The sequence below is a fragment of the Pristiophorus japonicus genome, chromosome 12, assembly GCF_044704955.1.
Source record: "Pristiophorus japonicus isolate sPriJap1 chromosome 12, sPriJap1.hap1, whole genome shotgun sequence".
NCBI classification, from domain to species: Eukaryota; Metazoa; Chordata; class Chondrichthyes; family Pristiophoridae; genus Pristiophorus; species Pristiophorus japonicus.
In genome coordinates this window covers 99,240,028-99,258,219 of record NC_091988.1, presented here as the reverse complement: position 1 = coordinate 99,258,219, position 18,192 = coordinate 99,240,028, and the positions used below count along the sequence as shown (strand labels likewise).

Below are 18,192 nucleotides of genomic sequence, written 5' to 3'. Positions count from 1 at the left end.
CCACCGATGGCCGCCGACGTACCTGATGGTACTTTGGGCGGGGTTTTCATCAACAAGGTCCCTCGAAGGTTGGCGGGTGGCAAATGAGGGACTTAGGTCGCCAATCTGGACGGCAGCCGGCGGGAGCTCTCAATCTTGGCGGCAAAGGCACTTGCCGCCCAAGTGCGGCCGAGGATGGAGTCGGGCCCACGGAGGGTCAAAGACCTGCAAAGAAAAAGCATTAAAAAAAACATCGGAACACCTTCAGGGGATCCCATTGAGGTAAGTCCTTGTAAAGAAAAAAAATCAATAAATGTTTACTCACCTTTTTTTTCAGCTCTTCAGACCTACCATCGGGCAGACCAGCCTCCTCGCAGCGGTCAACCTCTGTTCTGGCGCCGACTCCCACCCGCACGAATCTGGCATCTCGGCGGGCGGGAGTCCACTGACACCACTCGGCCGTCTGCTGACGCCAGCGGGCGGTTCCCGGCGGCTCTCCCCTCCCACCCACTCCAGACCAAAATGAAACTGGCACTGGGCAGAACCCAAGGAGGAATGTCAGAGGCAGTGGGCGGCGAGTGCATCAATTTCGGGCCCTGAGTTTGGGCAATCTCACTACAAATTCTATTAGCTGCAAGTCTACAGCAAAATCAAATTGGCAGCCTCAAACATCATAAGAGTTGAGTTAAGAAATTACATTTTCACTTAAATACAGTTTAGGAGTGTTCACTTCAGATTCAGGATAGGACACATTGCTGGGACACGATGAAACTCTCCACGTTGTGCCTGATCTGTGAGTTCTTGATATTAACATTGAATGCTCAAAAGGAAGCCTTTTCAAAAAGCAATTAATTGGATGCATCATACTAAGCCTAGCTAAAATTTCACAAGACATAACAGATAAATATAGCAATACAGAATGGAGCTCCGTTGCCTCACAGCGTGGAGAAAGGAAAGTGATCTGGCAAGGAGCAGTTGTGGATGTCTGTACACATTAGTTAGCAGTTGACTTGGATATTGATATTTGGACAAATAGGATATTGATATTTGGATCATGAAAGTGTTTGGGTGATAGGTTAATTGGGTAGACTTGAGCCTGAACTAGGAAAAGTTAAGTCTCTGAGCAAAAATGATCACAATGCAGAATACCTGCATCAGGTATGATATTTACTCATTATTCAGTTCAGCAATGATAGTAAGGGATCTGTTTCTCATTTTCACTTCTGATCTGCCCGATCATATTGGAACCTGCCCGATGCCTTCCCCTGTAAAATATCTGCTTGGTCCTTCTCCAGTAATAGTGAACACTATTGAGAAGCAAAGCTATTTTAGCTTGTCCTAAGAGATGGAGCCAGCCTATTCCCTACATTGAGCACAGCATGGCTTCACATTATAGTGCTGACAGGTCCTCCCCAGTACTATTCCTTGACTTTTTATGGAGACACACTGACTTTCGCCTACCCCACTCCAAATTGTTGGGGACCGTCCCTGTAATGTATGCACCTGCAAGTATGCTCACAGGTTTGTAGAGCTGTTGTCCACTTTGCCATCCTTGTCTGCAGTCCGGACACGCCATGGCGCACCATCTTGCCGCCCGGAGGAGGCGGGGGTCCCCAATGGAGAGCTCTCTCTGCGGGAGTCCTCCCTTTATTTATTGGGAACTTGACCTGGAGGGTTGCATGGAGCAGTCCCGTGCAATAAGTTTTTAAGTCGGTTCATAGACTCCCAGGCCGCCTGCAATTTCTGCGGTCTGGAAGAGTCCGTGTTCCACGTTTTTATTGAATGTGCAAGGTTGCAGCCCCTGTTCCAATATTTAAAGGGGCTGCTCCTGAAATTCTGGCTGCACTTCAGTCCCACACTCCTGATCTTTGGGCACCCTGTGCGGAGGGGAGCGGGTAGGTCCGAGGGCCTCCTCGTAGGACTGCTCCTGGGCACGGCCAAGGGGTCGTTCAGCCTGACTGCCTGCCTCTATTCCGCGCCTACATCCGGGCCAGGGTGTCCCTAGAGATGGAGCACGCGGTGTCCATCGGTACGCTCGCGGCCTTCCGCGAGAGGTGGGTGCCGGAGGGACTGGAGTGCATTATTAGCCCCGGCAACCAAATTTTAATTTGATTTTATTTGTTTTAAAGTCTAATTTATTTTAAATGCCGGTTTTAGGGTCCCCCTCCCCTTTTATAGGGAGCACTTGGAAAAAAAACTATGATTTTAGTGCCCAAAAAACCCCCCAAAAAACCACAAAAAAACACCAAAAAAAAAACAAAAGTAAAAAAAGGGCCTTGTGAAATGTTTGTAGTGTCCTCCAGATCGGGGGGCACTTGATCTAATGTTTGTTTTGTTTACTCAAAAAGAGTTGTAGAGCTGTTGTCCACTTTGCCATCTTTGTCTGCTGTCTGGACACGCCATGGCGCACCATCTTGCCGTCCGGAGGAGGCGGGGGTCCCCAATGGAGAGCTCTCTCTGCGGGAGTCCTCCCTTTATTTATTGGGAACTTGACCTGGAGGGTTGCATGGAGCAGTCCCGTGTAATAAGTTTTTAAGTTGGTTCACGGATTCCCAGGCCCCCTGAAATTTAGAGGAGTCTAGAGGAGTCTGTGTTCCATGTGTATGTCGAATGTGTGAGGTTGCAGCCCCTCTTCCAATATCTGAAGGGGCTGCTCCTCAAATTCTGATTGCACTTCAGTCCCACACTCCTGATCTTTGGGCACCCTGTGCGGAGGGGAGCGGGTAGGTCCGAGGGCCTCCTCGTAGGACTGTTCCTGGGCACGGCCAAGGGGGCCATCAGCCGGTTCAGGCAGCGGGCGGTCGAGAAGGTCGTTCAGCCTGATAGCCTGCTTCTCTTCCGCGCTTCCATCCAAGCCAGGGTGTCCTTGGAGATGGAGCACGCGGTGTCCACCGGTACGCTCGAGGCCTTCCGCGAGAGGTGGCGCCGGAGGGACTGGAGTGCATCATGACCCCCGGCAACCAAATTTTAATTTGATTTTATATGTTTAAAGTTTAATTTGTTTATTGTGCCGGGTTATAGTGTTACCCCCCCCCCCCTTTTATCCAGGGGGCACTTGTATAATTTATATGCTTTTACTACCCTAAAAGAAAAGGGCACTTGGAAAGTGTTTGGAGTGTTCCCCGCCTAGCCCCCCACTCCACCTCCTTTAATCAGGGGGCACTTGATTTAATGTTTATTTTTGTTTCACAACTAAAAGAATTGTAGAGTTGTTGTCCACTTTGCCATCCTCGTCTGCCGTCTGGACACGCCATGGCGCACCATCTTGCCGTCCGGAGGAGGCGGGGTTCCCCAATGGAATGCTCTCTCTGCAGGAGTCCTCCCTTTATTTATTGGGAGCTTGGCCTGGAGGGTGTTGCACGGAGCAGTCCCGTGCAATAAATTTTTAAGTCGGTTCACAGACTCCCAGGCCGCCTGCAATTACTGCGATCTGGAGGAGTCCGTGTTCCATGTATATGTTGAATGTGTGAGGTTGCAGCCCCTATTCCATTATTTGAAGGGGCTGCTCCTCAAATTCTGGTTGCACTTCAGTCCCACACTCCTGATCTTTGGGCACCCTGTGCGGAGGGGAGCGGGCAGGTCTAAAGGCCTCCTCATAGGACGGCTTCTGGGCACGGCCAAGGTGGCCATCAGCTGGTCAGGCAGCGGGTGGTTGAGGGGGTCATTCAGCCCGACTGCTTGCCTCTCTTCCATGGTTACATCCGAGCCAGGGTGTCCCTGGAGATGTCCACCAGTACGCTTGCGGCCTTCCGTGAGAGATGGGTGCCGGAGGGACTGGACTGCATCATCACCCCTGGCGACCAAATTTTAATTTGATCCTTAATGTCTAAAGTTTAATTTGTTTAAGTTTGTCGGTTTTAATGCCCCCCTTTAATCAGGGGGCACTTGATTTATTGTTTTACAAAAATAGTTGTAGAGCTGTTGAATTGTGAATGGCTTAACCAGTCACATGATGTTCACAACTAACCCCAGTCAGTTGGGTTGAGGGGATCCATGATGAGGCATGCAGTTGTGTGCCTAGTGGATGAACTGGTAATGTTTAGTGTGATTGTTAAATCTTTGTTAATAAACCAACTAGGTCTTAATAGCAATGTGTTGCTATGAATGCTTAAGTAAATAACCCATGAACCAAATACATTACAGTCCCCAAGGATCCCCAGCTGTGGCCTCGTGCCACTGGTTTTGCCACCTGGTAGTGTGGATATCTGAACGGAATATATGGAATTAAGGACAGTAAGGTAAACGGGATATATGAAAATGTATAAGCCATGGAAGAATAGCTGGGAGAATGTCAGATTGCAAATAGTGCAACATCAGCATAGCTAACAGTCTGTCTCAAGGTTTCAAGTCACTACTCCTGCCAATAACATCTAATTGTAACATGAAATAAATCTGCAGAATTGCAAGGTCTCAGCTAATAGTCACACCACTAGATTGGAACATTTAGAGGCAATGCTTGAGCTTTCAAGAAAAACATCTCATATAGATTGACTAATGAGTGGCTGAGTTAGACTGTCAATCCATTTGTATTTTGTTATCTGATTTCAAAACTGTATAACTGTTAACGCTTTACGATGTAACTTCACCTATCCGTAGGGAGTGTGTACGCTCTATCCAGAGAGTATATCTTCTGTCTGATAGGTCTTACTGGCCGGTAATAAAGACTGCTTTGTTCAAAGCACAAGAGGTATTCGACTCAGTAATTTTACTGAACCAGATTGAAGTAAAAGAATCCGGGAATTTACATTAGCGGGCCAGGCTGTTAATTTGGCTGGCTGTCAAGCAGGAAACGGAAGAAAAATATGCTAATGAGGTCCTGACATTAAATTCAGCAGGACCTCCGCGTCCCCGACCTCACCGGCCATTGAGTGGGACAGAGACAAACAGGAGAAGGTAAAGAGATAGATTTGGAAAGAAGAGTATTGTGGTATAATACAGAAAATGGTACTTGTGTTTTTCAGAGTCTATTTGGCTCTAAATGAAGAATATGAATTCTGTGGCACTAAAATATCCGTGTGGCAACTACCAAATGGTTACTTATGACTTCACTTATGACTAAACTGGTGCTGTCCAATTCATAGTTTTGAAACAGTTGTACTAATGTACATAAAACTCAGTTCATGAAATTTGACTGTTGTTTGCCATAATAGGTTGTCTTACCATTAAAAACATTACAATAGCTGCCGAATTCATTGAGTGTCCAGTGAATGGAAACTAAGGTTGAACTTACACTACATAGGTATTGTTGATGCAAAGCAGTTTCACTTCACTTCACATTGACACTAAACTCAGAGTCAGGTCTTGACTGTGGAGTGAAGGGGAGTGAGAATCCCTTTCCCTAGAATATCATTAAACATAGAAACATAGAAAATAGGTGCAGGAGTAGGTCATTCGGCCCTTCGAGCCTGCACCACCATTCAATAAGATCATGGCTAATCATTCCCTCAGTACCCCTTTCCTGCTTTCTCTCCATACCCCTTGATCTCTTTAGCCGTAAGGGCCATATCTAACTCCCCCTTGAATATATCCAATGAACTGGCATCAACAACTCTCTGCGGCAGGGAATTCCACAGGTTACCAACTCTCTGAGTGAAGAAGTTTTTCCTTATCTCAGTCTTAAATGGCCTACCCCTTATCCTTAGACTATGTCCCCTGGTTCTGGACTTCCCCAACATCGGGAACATTCTTCCTGCATCTAACCTGTCCAGTCCCGTCAGAATCTTATACGTTTCTATGAGATCCCCTCTCATCCTTCTAAACGCCAGTGAATAAAGGCCCAGTTGATCTATTCTCTCCTCATATGTCAGTCCAGCCATCCCGGGAATCAGTCTGGTGAACCTTTGCTGCACTCCCTCAATAGCAAGAACGTACTTCCTCAGGTTAGGAGACCAAAACTGAACACAATATTCAGGTGAGGCCTCACCAAGGCCCTGTACAACTGCAGTAAGAACTCCCTGCTCCTATACTCAAATCTCCTAGCTATGAAGGCCAACATACCATTTGCCTTCTTCACCGCCTGCTGTACCTGCATGCCAACTTTCAATGACTGATGAACCATGACACCCAGGTCTCGTTGCACCTCCCCTTTTCCTAATCTGCCCCCATTCAGATAATATTCTGCCTTCGTGTTTTTGCCCCCAAAATGGATAACTTCACATTTATCCACATTATACTGCATCTGCCATGCATTTGCAGGTGTCAGGAGATGATGAATTTATAGAACCACTCTTGTAGCTGTGAATGTAAACAAATGTGAACTGTTATAGCCTTGGAAGCAGATTTTATACTGTTGATGTTCAAACATTTTGTATCCTATATTACTGATAGTGGAAATCGGTCTTACTATAAATCGCTGTACAATGGTAATTTAATGAGATAAAACAGTTATGTTCAAGGTAAAGCAGACTAATAGAATTATGTGCTCATGTCAAAAACTCCCTACATGGTAAGTTATCTAAGCCATGGCAAACCAACCGTCAGAGGGAAAATCAACTGGGTCCGCACTTGCATCCCAAGCATTGGTTATATGACATCATGGTCAGTGGCTGGGACCCTGTGCCTGCCCACCCGCTTGATTGGAGATGTTCCACAGAAGGGGAAAATAGAAACAAAGACATCCTTTCGGGGAAGGATAATCTTAAACTTAAAAAAGTTTCCAACATTCTGGCAACATAAGCCACCATAATACAATAGAAGGGAAAAGAACAAGAAGGAATTGGGAAACAATTGGTCTGAACACTACCATGGTTTTGGATCTGTAAACCAGGTCCGCAAGCGAAATGAGTTGAAGCAGTCCCTCCTCAGGTCCCAGTGGATACAAGCTCACCATATGAGTTACCCATTAATTCTGCTAATTAAATTGCCAATCTTCTCAGGTGGATGTAAAAGATCCCATGGCATTACTCGAAGAAGAGCAGGTGAGTTCTCCCGGTGTCCTGGTCAATATTTAACCATCAACCAACATTAACTGGCTATTTATTTCATTGTTGTTTGTGGGAGTTTGCTGTGTACAGATTGGCTTCCACATTTCCTACGTTACAACAGTGTCGACACTTTAGAAGTACTTCATTGGCTGTAAAGTTTTTTGGGACGCCCTGGGGGATGTAAAAGGTGCTATGAAAATGAAAGTTCTTTTTTTTCTTTATTTTAGTGCCCTACCATTGCCCCACATCTAGTGGCGCACACATATTGTGATCAAACCTAGGACATTGTTCGTCTGCATGGCTCAGTTACTCACTGAATAAATTACTGAACCATCTAGCAAGCTCTTCTAAATCAGGAATCTTTATTTTTTCCTGTGAAGCATGCAAGGAAATTACCAAGTGCACAAACATTTCTAAAAAATGTCCTTTTTGTCAGCAGAATACTTTAGTCCTAGGTGAGAAATACTTCCTCTCCAACAAGCTTGCTGATGTGCTCAAAGCTGCCACAACAGAACGTTAGATACTTTTACGGGAATAGATGGAGCTCTAGGGTTTAATTACAAAAGAGCTGGCTGCAATTTTCCAGCAATAACACTAAAATATATGTGCTGAAGGTTACAAATTCTGGGCACTTGTCTAATCCCTCAAGTTTTACTCGATTAGACCTTTGAAAAACTATCTGATCTATGACTGTGTATTTCCTAAAGAGAAGATTGGCGATCTCTGGGGTTGAAACTGGCAATTCCGGAAAGTAGGGCACAACAACTGGCCATTGGGTACAATAGATGGGGAAATCTTACCTCTTGTTTAATCTCCTGATGACTGGTTAACATTAGTAACTAGCCTCTGCCATACTGAATTCCATTAAAGTGACTGCAGGATCTTATTGCCCTGTGGTCCTCTCATTTTGCCTATTTCACATTATTAAATTACTGCAATTATAAATCTTTAGTAACTTGTGCATTTTAAACACAAGGTTGTAAACTTTCACATCCACAATTCAACTTGGCTACCACAACATACATGCCAAGTTTTGAATATTTAGTACTTCATTCCACATGCTAGCTAGTCAGTGTTTCACAAGGAAAATCAGCCAATTTTTTTGTACTGCTATTGTGAGTTTAGTATTGGAAGTATAATTTGCCAGATGGAACTCGATCTGGTCAGAACTAGATGGGTTGGAGGATGGGTCGGGAACCAATTAGTCATTACTTTCTCCCATTGTTTCTGGCACACAAACTTTTTTCTTTTTCATTCTTGGGTTGTGGACGATGCTGGCAAGGGTGGCATTTATTGCCCAACCTTAGCTGCCCTGGGAAGATGGTGATACAACTGAATGGCTTGATAGGTCACTTCAGAAGGCAGGTAAGAATCAGAGTCAAATATGTTGGTGTGGCACTGAGTAAGGACAACAAGTTTCCTTCCCTAAAGGACATTAGTGAAGCAGTTAGGTTTTTGTAACAATTTCACAGTTTTGTGGTCACTTTACTTAAACAAAATGGACAAGCCTTAACTAGATAAAACATTCAGTTCAGCGAGGTTTCTTTCATTCTTGTATTTCATCCAGTGGCATTATTGCCAATTACTGCGTACAATACAATATAATTGCTCTTCTTTCATTGTGAAAGTTGTTACAAAATGCATGAAATATATTATGCTGTGCAGCATCTTTTATAAATCAGGGTGTTTTAATCTTTGACCATAAATTAGATCATAACGTGGTACTAGGTATTGATTTGAGGAGAATCCTTTAATGTGAGCATCTTCCAAGTGAAATGGAATGGAAAACTGTTTTTTAACCATGCTATTGACCGCTCTCAAATGAAAATTGTCCATATTCTTACAAAATGCATCTTCTATGTGAGTTGGCAACTCACAATAAACAAAACATTTAAAAGACTGTCTAGCCACTAACAAATGTGTCTGAACAAAAAAGGTTTAGATTCTACCCAAAGAATGCAAGGCCCTGGCATTCTCCATTCATTACCGATGCAGCACAGGTAAGTCAAGCTAAAGCACACTCAAAGAAAGTTGCTTAAATGTACTCAGAGTTTTCATATGATATGTAGGTCTTCCATGGCATTGCTCATACTGTCTCTCTCATTCTATTTAAAGACACCTGCATCTTTTTTTTAACCTTTTTCTGTCCACAAAATCTTTCCTCCTTTTTGATGTTTCATGTTTTCACCTCTCTCTTTCTTTGTCACAATCTCTTTCTCTCCCCTATTTTTGATCTGTTAGTCTTTACTCTCTCTCAACTTCTCCCAATCTTGCCCATATCTCCAATATCACTTGTATGTATTCTCTGTGATCTTTGTCATTCTTTGCCCCAATCTCCTCTACATCCCTCTCTGCAGTCTTTTCTGCTCATCAGTATCTCCTCCATTTTTTAATGCTCAACCTGCCCTTTCTCTCTCTCCCCATATTGCCCCCCCATGTCTTCCTGCTCTCGATTCTCTGTCTATTTATGCCTCTGTGTCTCCGTGTCGCTCGCCTCATTTTTTCTGCCCCAATAATATCTGTCCCCTTTTTCTCCTTAATCTCCCTGCCCCAACTTCTCCCTCCTCCTTCTAAAATTTAATGTTCATAAAAATGGGAAATTGATTTTTTTGTACTTTGGCAACTAATAGCAAGCAAATCAAATGAACATTTTCAAACACCACAGGGGAGAAGTTTGGTCACGCCTCATTTGAGGCGGTAACCCAGGCGGAGCGTTAATTTTAGCACAATGAAAAAGTTTGCATCCTCCGCCCAGATATTCATCAGAATCGGGCGAGGAGCTGACAGGGGTGCTAAATCAGCCATTGCACACTGCAGCTGGGGGGGCGTTAATGAAAGTTTAGTCGTTAAATTTGGTGGACCCATTGCGCATGCACGCAAATCCAAGTCAGACCCCGGGAACAGCCGAGTCTTAAAGGCGTGGCAACTCAAGTTTGTTCCAGTTCCACAGGGTCTTCAGAGCGCGAAAATGGAGGAGGGCGCCAGCTATCTACCCGTTTCTCACCCACTGCCCTTGATGGCTTGCTGGAGGCAGTGGAGAGTCGCTGGAGTGCCCTCCAGTAGGAGGGGGCGAATGCCAGTACCTTGGGATTGGAGAAGACTCTGGAGGGAGGTGGCTGAACACGTTACAGCCCAGAGCGCGGTGCCCACAACAGCGACCCAATGTTGCAATAGATTCAACGGTCTTACTATGGTCATCAGGGTGAGCACCCTTTCCATTCACCTTCCAATGCCTTCATGTGAACCTCACTCTCTCACACAATGTAAAGACTTTGCACTGCCTATATAATTACATTTTTGATGAACTATTAAAACTACAAGTAGCAGTGACGCAACAAATTAATGCTATGAGAACACAAAGGGGCCGAAATGGGGTGTGAAACTGTTTTTGTTGTAGTGGGGGGGGGGGCCGGGGGGGGGGGGGTAGGAATGTGCTAGCGCCCCGTGAGGTTACCCTGAGTGGTGTCAGCGCTAGCCTTGTGGGTCGTAAACAGAGCAAACATCCGGTTCAAAGGTAGTAATCTCAGGATTGCTACCAGTACCATGTGCTAGTCAGAGTAGAAATAGCAGGATAGCTAAGATGAATATGTGGCTTGAGGTACGGTGCAAGAGGGATGGATTCAAATTCCTGGGATACTGGAACCGGTTCTGGGGTTGGTGGGACCAGTACAAACCGGACGGTCTGCACCTGGGTAGGACCGGAACCGATGTCCTGGGGGGGAGTGTTTGATAGTGCTGTTGGGGAGGGTTTAAACTAATATGGCAAGAGGATGGGAATCTATGCAGGAAGACAGAGGTTAGAAAAATGGGGGCAGAAGCAAAAGATAGAAAAGAGATAAGGAAAGGTGAAGGGCAGAGAAATAAAAGGCAAAAATCAAAAAGGGCCACATTACAACATAATTCCAAAAGGACAAAGAATGTTAAAAAAACAAACCTGAAGGCTCTGTGTCTCAATGCAAGGAGCATTCGTAATAAGGTGGATGAATTAACTGCACAGATAGCTGTTAACGGATATGATGTGATTGGATTACGGAGACGTGACCAAGACTGGAAACTCAACATCCAGGGGTATTCAATATTCAGGAAGGACAGACAGAAAGGAAATGGAGGTGGGGTAGCGTTGCTAGTTAATGCGGAGATTAACGCAATAGTAAGGAAGGACATTAGCTTGGATGATGTGGAATCTGTATGGGTCGAGCTGCGGAACACCAACGGACAGAAAACACTAGTGGGAATTGTGTACAGACCACCAAACAGTAGTAGTGAGGCTGTGGATGGCATCAAACAGGAAATTAGGGATGCGTGCAATAAAGGTACAGCAGTTATCATGGGTGACTTTAATCTACATATTGATTGGGCTAACCAAACTGGTAGCAATATGGTGGAGAAGGATTTCCTGGAGTGTATAAGGGATGGTTTTCTGGACCAATATGTCGAGGAACCAGCTAGAGAGCTTGCCATCCTAGACTGGGTGTTGTGTAATGAGAGGGGATTAATTAGCAATCTTGTTGTGCGAGGCCCCTTGGGGAAGAGTGACCATAACATGGTAGAATTCTTCATTAAGATGGAGAGTGACACAGTTAATTCAGAGACTAGGATCGTGAACTTAAAGAAAGGTAACTTCGATGGTATGAGATGTGAATTGGCTAGGATAGACTGGTGAATGATACTTAAAGGGTTGACAGTGGATAGGCAATAGCAGACATTTAAAGATCACATGAACTTCAACAATTGTACATCCCTGTCTGGCGTAAAAATAAAACGGTGAAGGTGGCTCAACCGTGGCTAACAAGGGAAATTGGGGATAGTGTTAAATCCAAGGAAGAGGCATATAAATTGGCCAGAAAAAGCAGCAAACCTGAGGACTGGGAGAAATTTAGAATTCAGTAGAGGAGGACAAAGGGTTTATTTAGAAGTGGAAAAATAGAGTATGAGAGTAAGCTTGCAGGGAACATAAAAACTGACTGCAAAAGCTTCGATAGATACGTGAAGAGAAAAAGATTAGTGAAGACAAAATCAAGTCAGAATCAGGTGAATTTATAATGTAAACAAAGAAATGGCAGACCAATTGAACAAATACTTTGGTTCTGTCTTCACTAAGGAAGACACAAATAACCTTCTGGAAATACGAGAGGACCAAGGGTCTAGCAAAAAGGAGGAACTGAAGGAAATCCTTATTAGTCAGGAAATTGTGTTAGGGAAATTGATGGGATTGAAGGCCGATAAATCCCCAGGGTCTGATAGTCTGCATCCCAGAATACTTAAGGAAGTGGCCCTAGAAATAGTGGATGCATTGGTAGTCATTTTCCAACATGCTATGGACTCTGGATCAGTTCCTATGGATTGGAGGGTACCTAATGTAACCCCACTTTTTAAAAAAGGAGGGAAAGAAAACAGGGAATTATAGACCGGTTAGCCTGACATTGGTAGTGGGGAAAATGTTGGAATCAATTATTAAAGATGTATTAACAGCGTATTTGGAAATCAGTGACAGGATCGGTCCAAGTCAGCATTGATTTATGAAAGGGAAATCATGCTTGACAAAATTTCTAGAATTTTTTGAGGATGAAATTTGTAGAATGGACAAGGGAGAACCAGTAGATGTGTTATATTTGGACTTTCAAAAGGCTTTTGACAAGGACCCACACAAGAGATTAGTGTGCAAAATTAAAGCACATGGTATCGGGGGTAATGTATTGACGTGGATAGAGAACTGGTTGGCAGACAGGAAGCAAAGAGCAGGAATAAACGGGTCCTTTTCAAAATGGCAGGCAGTGACTAGTGGGGTACCGCAAGGTTCAGTGCTGGGACCCCAGCTATTTACAATATACATTAATGATTTAGACGAAGGAATTGAATGTAATTATCTCCACGTTTGCAGATGACACTAAGCTGGGTGGCAGTGTGAACTGTGAGGAGGATGCTAAGAGGCTGCAGGGTGACTTGGACAAGTTAGGTGAGTGGGCAAATGCACGGCAGATGCAGTATAATGTGGATAAATGTGAGGTTATCCACTTTGGTGGCAAAAACAGGAAGGCAGAATATTATCTGAATGGGGACAGATTAGGAAAAGGGGAGGTGCAATGAGACCTGGGTGTCATGGTACATCAGTCATTGAAAGTTAGCATGCAGGTACAGCAGGCGGTGAAGAAGGCAAGAGGATTCATAGCAAGAGGATTTGAGTATAGGAGCAGGGAGGTCTTACTGCAGTTGTACAGGGCCGTGGTGAGGCCACATCTTGAATATTCTGTACAGTTTTGGTCTCCTAATCTGAGGAAGGACATTCTTGCTATTGAGGGAGTGCAGCGAAGGTTCAACAGACTGATTTCCGGGATGGCAGGACTGACATATGAAGAAAGACTGGATCGACTAGGCTTATATTCACTGGAATTTAGAAGAATGAGTGGGGATCTCATAGAAACATATAAAATTTTGATGGGATTGGATAGGTTAGATGCTGGAAGAATGTTCCCGATGTTGGGGAAGTCCAGAACCAGGGGTCACAGTCTAAGGATAAGGGGTAAGCCATTTAGGACCGAGATGAGGAGAAACTTCTTCACTCAGAGAATTGTGAACCAGTGTAATTCTCTAGCACAGAAAGTTGTTGAGGCCAGTTCGTTAGATATATTCAAAAGGGAGTTAGATGTGGCCCTTATGGCTAAAGGGATCAAGGGGTATGGAGAGAAAGCAGGAATGGGGTACTGAAGTTGCATGATCAGCCATGATCATATTGAATGGTGGTGCAGACTCGAAGGGCCGAATGGCCTACTCCTGCACCTATTTTCTATGTTTCTATGTGACCCTAGCATTCACTTTTCCTCTAATAATCTCATTTGTGTTTTGCAACTATGTTTCTATCCGCTCGCAGGACGGAAGTTAAAGGGGAGGTGGGGAGCGTCGCGCGCTGCTATTTTGAACATTTGGCCGACTCACCGGTCAACCCATATTGGTGCTCCGTTGCGAGGTCCGGGTCGCCTTCGTGCAGCTCGCCACTCCGTTTGGGTGCCTGGCTGAGGCTGAGACTCCATGCCGCCCCGGTGGCGCAGTAGACACCATCAAAGGCAGTGTAGATGCTCCAATCCCTGTGAGGGGCAATAACCATAATTTTGCGGCCGGGGCGAGACTTCGGCTGAGGGTGTAGGAAGTTCCGTCCCGATTCGGTTACCGGCCCGAAACGGGGCACTGGGGAATTTTGGTCCCCAAATTCTCCCAAGCAGTTCCCCATATGCTTAGATTCCAATCTCAATTGGGTCATTTGGGGCTCACAATCTTTCAGTATAATATATTTTCAACACATTAGAAAGTTCAGTCTTTTGGCTTACAGTTAAAAATAATTTCTGTCTTGGTGAGTTGAAAACAATAAGGATAAGAATCGCTCATTTTCATTTCACTCTTTTTAACACATGTTCAATCGTTAGAAAAAAAGAAACATTTTGGGCCTTTGATTATTTTTTTTTCAAGGAACGGATTTGGGGATTGAATAATGTTTAAAAAGAAAGGCCATAGGCTGCAGGCATTGAATATTTATAATGAGGCCAGACAGAGCTGTTTGTGGAATTCAGAGTCAGAGACAATTGTCTTGAGATGTCCTAATTAAATTCAGGGGTGGGCGGGAGTGTGTCGGGGGGAGAAGGGAAATAGGGAAAGAGAGGGAGCCAGTTTTAATGACAGGTCTACTGGTGAATCATTACATGAAGTCAGCCATGTCTGGACTAAGGACACAAAAGGACACATGTGCAATCAGGTTCTAACCAAGAAACTGCAAAATACAGGCCTGAAGCTAAAAGAAAGTTAGATTTTACAGGTAGAAGTCGTCTGCAAGAAAGATAATGCAAAAAAAAAGTAAGTCAGACCACACAATGAACAGAGCGCGTGGGTTGTTATTTTGTTCCCCATGTTTTCAAGGAGAGAAGTGGAATTTCCATTAACTGTTACTCTGTATGTTCAGTTGCCCCATGTAAACCATGAAGGCCTTGCCTTCACCAATGTTTTCTCAGTCTGCCTTGTAAAAGATTGCAGAAGTGCATGTGAGGGCACATATAACAACAACAACAACTTGCATTTATATCACACCTTTAACATAGTAAAACGTCCCAAAGCGCTTCACAGGAGTGTTATAAGATAAAAATTTGACACCGAGCCACATAAGGAGAAATAAGGGGAGATGACTAAAAGATTGGTCAGAGAGGTAGGTTTTAAGGAGGAAAGAGAGGTAGAGAGGCAGAGATGTTTAGGGAGGGAATTCCAGAGCTTAGGGCCTAGGCAACTGAAGGCATGGCCATCAATGGTTGAGCGATTATAATCAGGGATGCTCAAGAGGGCAGAATTAGAGGAGCACAGATATCTCGGGGTGGGGGTGTGGGGCTGGAGGAGATTACAGAAATAGGGAGGGGTGAGGCCATGGAAGGATTTGAAAACAAGGATGAGAATTTTGAAATCGAGATGTTGGTTAACCTATAGCCAATGTCGGTCAGTGAGCACAGGGGTGATAGGTGAACGGGAGTCGGTGCAAGTTAGGACATGGGCAGCCGAGTTTTATATGACCTCAAGGTTACATAGGGTAGAATGTGGGAGAACAGCCAGGAGTACATTGGGAAGTCAAGTCTAGAGATAACAAAGGCATAGATGAGGGTTTCAACAACAGATGAGCTGAGGCAAGAGTGGAGACGGGCAATATTACGGAGGTGGAAATAGGCGGTCTTAGTTATGCCGTGGATATGTGATCAGAAGCTCATTATAGGGTCGCATATGACACCAAGATTGTGAAAAGTCAGGTTCAGCCTCAGACAGATATTAGGGAAAGAGATGGAGTCAGTGGCTAGGGAATGGAGTTTGTGGCAGCGACCAATGGCTTCAGTCTTCCCATTATTTTACTGGAGAAATGTTCAGCTCATCCAGAACTGATAAGTAATGTGACAATTTAGAGGCCGTGGAGGGGTCGAGAGAAGTGGTGGCGAGGTAGAGCTGGGTGTCGTCAGCATACATGTAGAAACTGACGCTGTGTTTTTAGATAATGTCGCCAACAGGCAGCATGTCGATGAGAAATAGGAAGAGGCCAAGGATAGATCCCTGGGGGACACCAGAGGTAACGATGCGGGGACGGGAAGAGAAGCCATTTCAGGTGATTCTCTGGCTACGATTATATAGCTAAGAATGGAACCAGGCGAGTACAGTCCCACCCAGTTGGATGACGGTGGAGAGGCGTTGGAGGAGGATGGAGTTGTCTACTGTGTCAAAGGCTGCAGACAAGTCAAGATGGACGAGGAGGGATAGTTTATCATTGTCACAGTCACAAAGGATGTCATTTGTGACTTTGATCAGAGCCATTTCAGTATTGTGGCGAGGTGGAAGCCTGACTGGAGGGATTCAAACATGGAGTTGCGGGAAAGATGGTCATGGATTTAGGAGGTGACAACATGTTCAAGAACTTTGGAAAGGAAAGGGAGGTTGGAGATGGGGCAATAGCTTGCAAGGACGGAGCGGTCAAGAATTGTTTTTTTGAGAAGGGGGTGATGATGGCAGATTTGAAGGAGAGACGGACAGTACCCGAGGAGAGAAAACCGTTAACAACATGGGAGCCAGAAAAGGAAGTTGGATGGTCAGCAGTTTGGTAGGAATAGGATCGAGGGAGCAGGATGTGGGTCTCAGAGACAAGATGAGCATGGAGAAGTCAAGAGGGGCGATTGGAGAGAAATTGGAGAAAGATGCGAGTTCAGGACTAGAGCAGAGAAAGTTTGGCCCGGTATGCTAGGGGAATGAAGGGAAGTGGCAGTGGCAACTGAACGGGTGGTCTCAATCGTAGAAGCAAAGAAGTCCATGAGCTTCTCAAACTGTCTTAAAAATGTGTTCATGTGACGTGGGCATCGCTGGCAAGGCCATCTATTGCCCACCCCTAATTGTCCTTGAGAAGGTGGTGGTGAGCCGCTTTTTGAACTGCAGCAGTCCAGGTGGTGAAGGTATTCCCACAGTGCTGTTACGGGGGGAGTTCCAGGAATTTGACCCAGCGACGATGAAGGAACGGCAATATACTTCCAAGTCAGAATGGTGTGCGACTTGGAGAGGAACTTGCAGGTGATGGTGTTCCTATGTACCTGCTGCTCTTGTCCTCCTATGTGATAGAGGCCGTGGGTTTGGGAGGTGCTGCTGAAGAAGTCTCGGTGAATTGCTGCATTGCATCTTGTAGAGTTTTCCCCCCGATTCCCATTTTACTAGGACTCTTTTATGCCACACTCTGTCAAATGCTGCCTTGATGGGCGGTCCCTCTCATCTCACCTCTTGAGAGCTAATTTTAGCTCAATAGTAGCATTTTTATATATATTACAGCAAGGTCCCTCCAATGGTAGTATAGTGAGAAATCCCAACATTTAACAGCTACAAACTGAGGTAAGTTGAGAGTCATTAAAAGTCGTGATCTATTGACAGTCAGGCAATACCAACGTTAGCATCCTCAGCCAGGGCAACGTCCCCAGCAGTGAAGCACTGACCACACTTGATCAGCTCCGCTGGGCAGGCCACATTGTTCGCATGCCAGATACGAGACTCCCAAAGCAAGCGCTCTACTCTGAACTCCTTCATGGCAAACAAGCCAAAAGTGGGCAGAGGAAACGTTACAAGGACACCCTTAAAGCCTCCCTGATAAAGTGCAACATTCCCACTCACACTTGGGATTCCCCAGCCAAAGACCGCCCCGGGATGGCGCTGAGCACCTCGAGTCTCATCGCCGAGAGCATGCAGAAATCAAGCGCAGGCAGCGGAAAGAGCGTGCGGCAAACCAGTCCCACCCTCGCTTACCCTCAACAACAATCTGTCCCACCTGTGACAGGGACTGTGGTTCTCGTATTGGATTGTTCAGCCACCTAAGGGCTCATTTTTAGAGTGGAAGCAAGTCTTCCTCGATTCTGAGGGACTGCCTATGATGATGATAATGACAATATCAAACTTCATAAAAAGTTCATCCTGCAGGCAGTGCAGGCTGATCCCCAGTGACACAGGGATGACTTATGAGCAAAGAATAACAATGGCTCTTCAGCCTTCAAAGGAGGCATCTCAAAAAGAAATAGAAACAACTTAACAGGACATATAAACTGTAAACAATAGTTTCCAATGTGCCAGGGTAGCAGGACAAAGGAGCACAAGATCAGGATTGTGAAAGTCACATTTAGAACAGAGGTGTGGACATATTTCTTTACGAAGAGGGTGATCAACAGCTGAAAGTGTTGCCAAAAGACTGTTACGATTCGGGTTAGCTCCCAATAGTTTCTAATTGGGAACACCACAGAAATCAGCTTCC

General features: G+C 45.0%; 1 protein-coding gene across 9 annotated transcripts in view; it reads right to left on the bottom strand.

Moving 5' to 3' along the window:
* The window catches only part of dock3 (dedicator of cytokinesis 3), a 1,878,236-nt gene that overhangs the window by 1,138,469 nt on the left and 721,575 nt on the right, over positions 1 to 18,192 (bottom strand). Inside the window, exon 1 of one of the 9 annotated variants that reach the window (XM_070895793.1) lies at positions 23 to 133. The exons of the other annotated variants lie outside the window; for them this stretch is intronic. The gene's annotated coding sequence lies outside the window, so the exon portion shown is untranslated. Of the gene's footprint in view, positions 1 to 22; positions 134 to 18,192 lie in introns of those variants that run through there. 9 annotated transcript variants of the gene reach the window in all.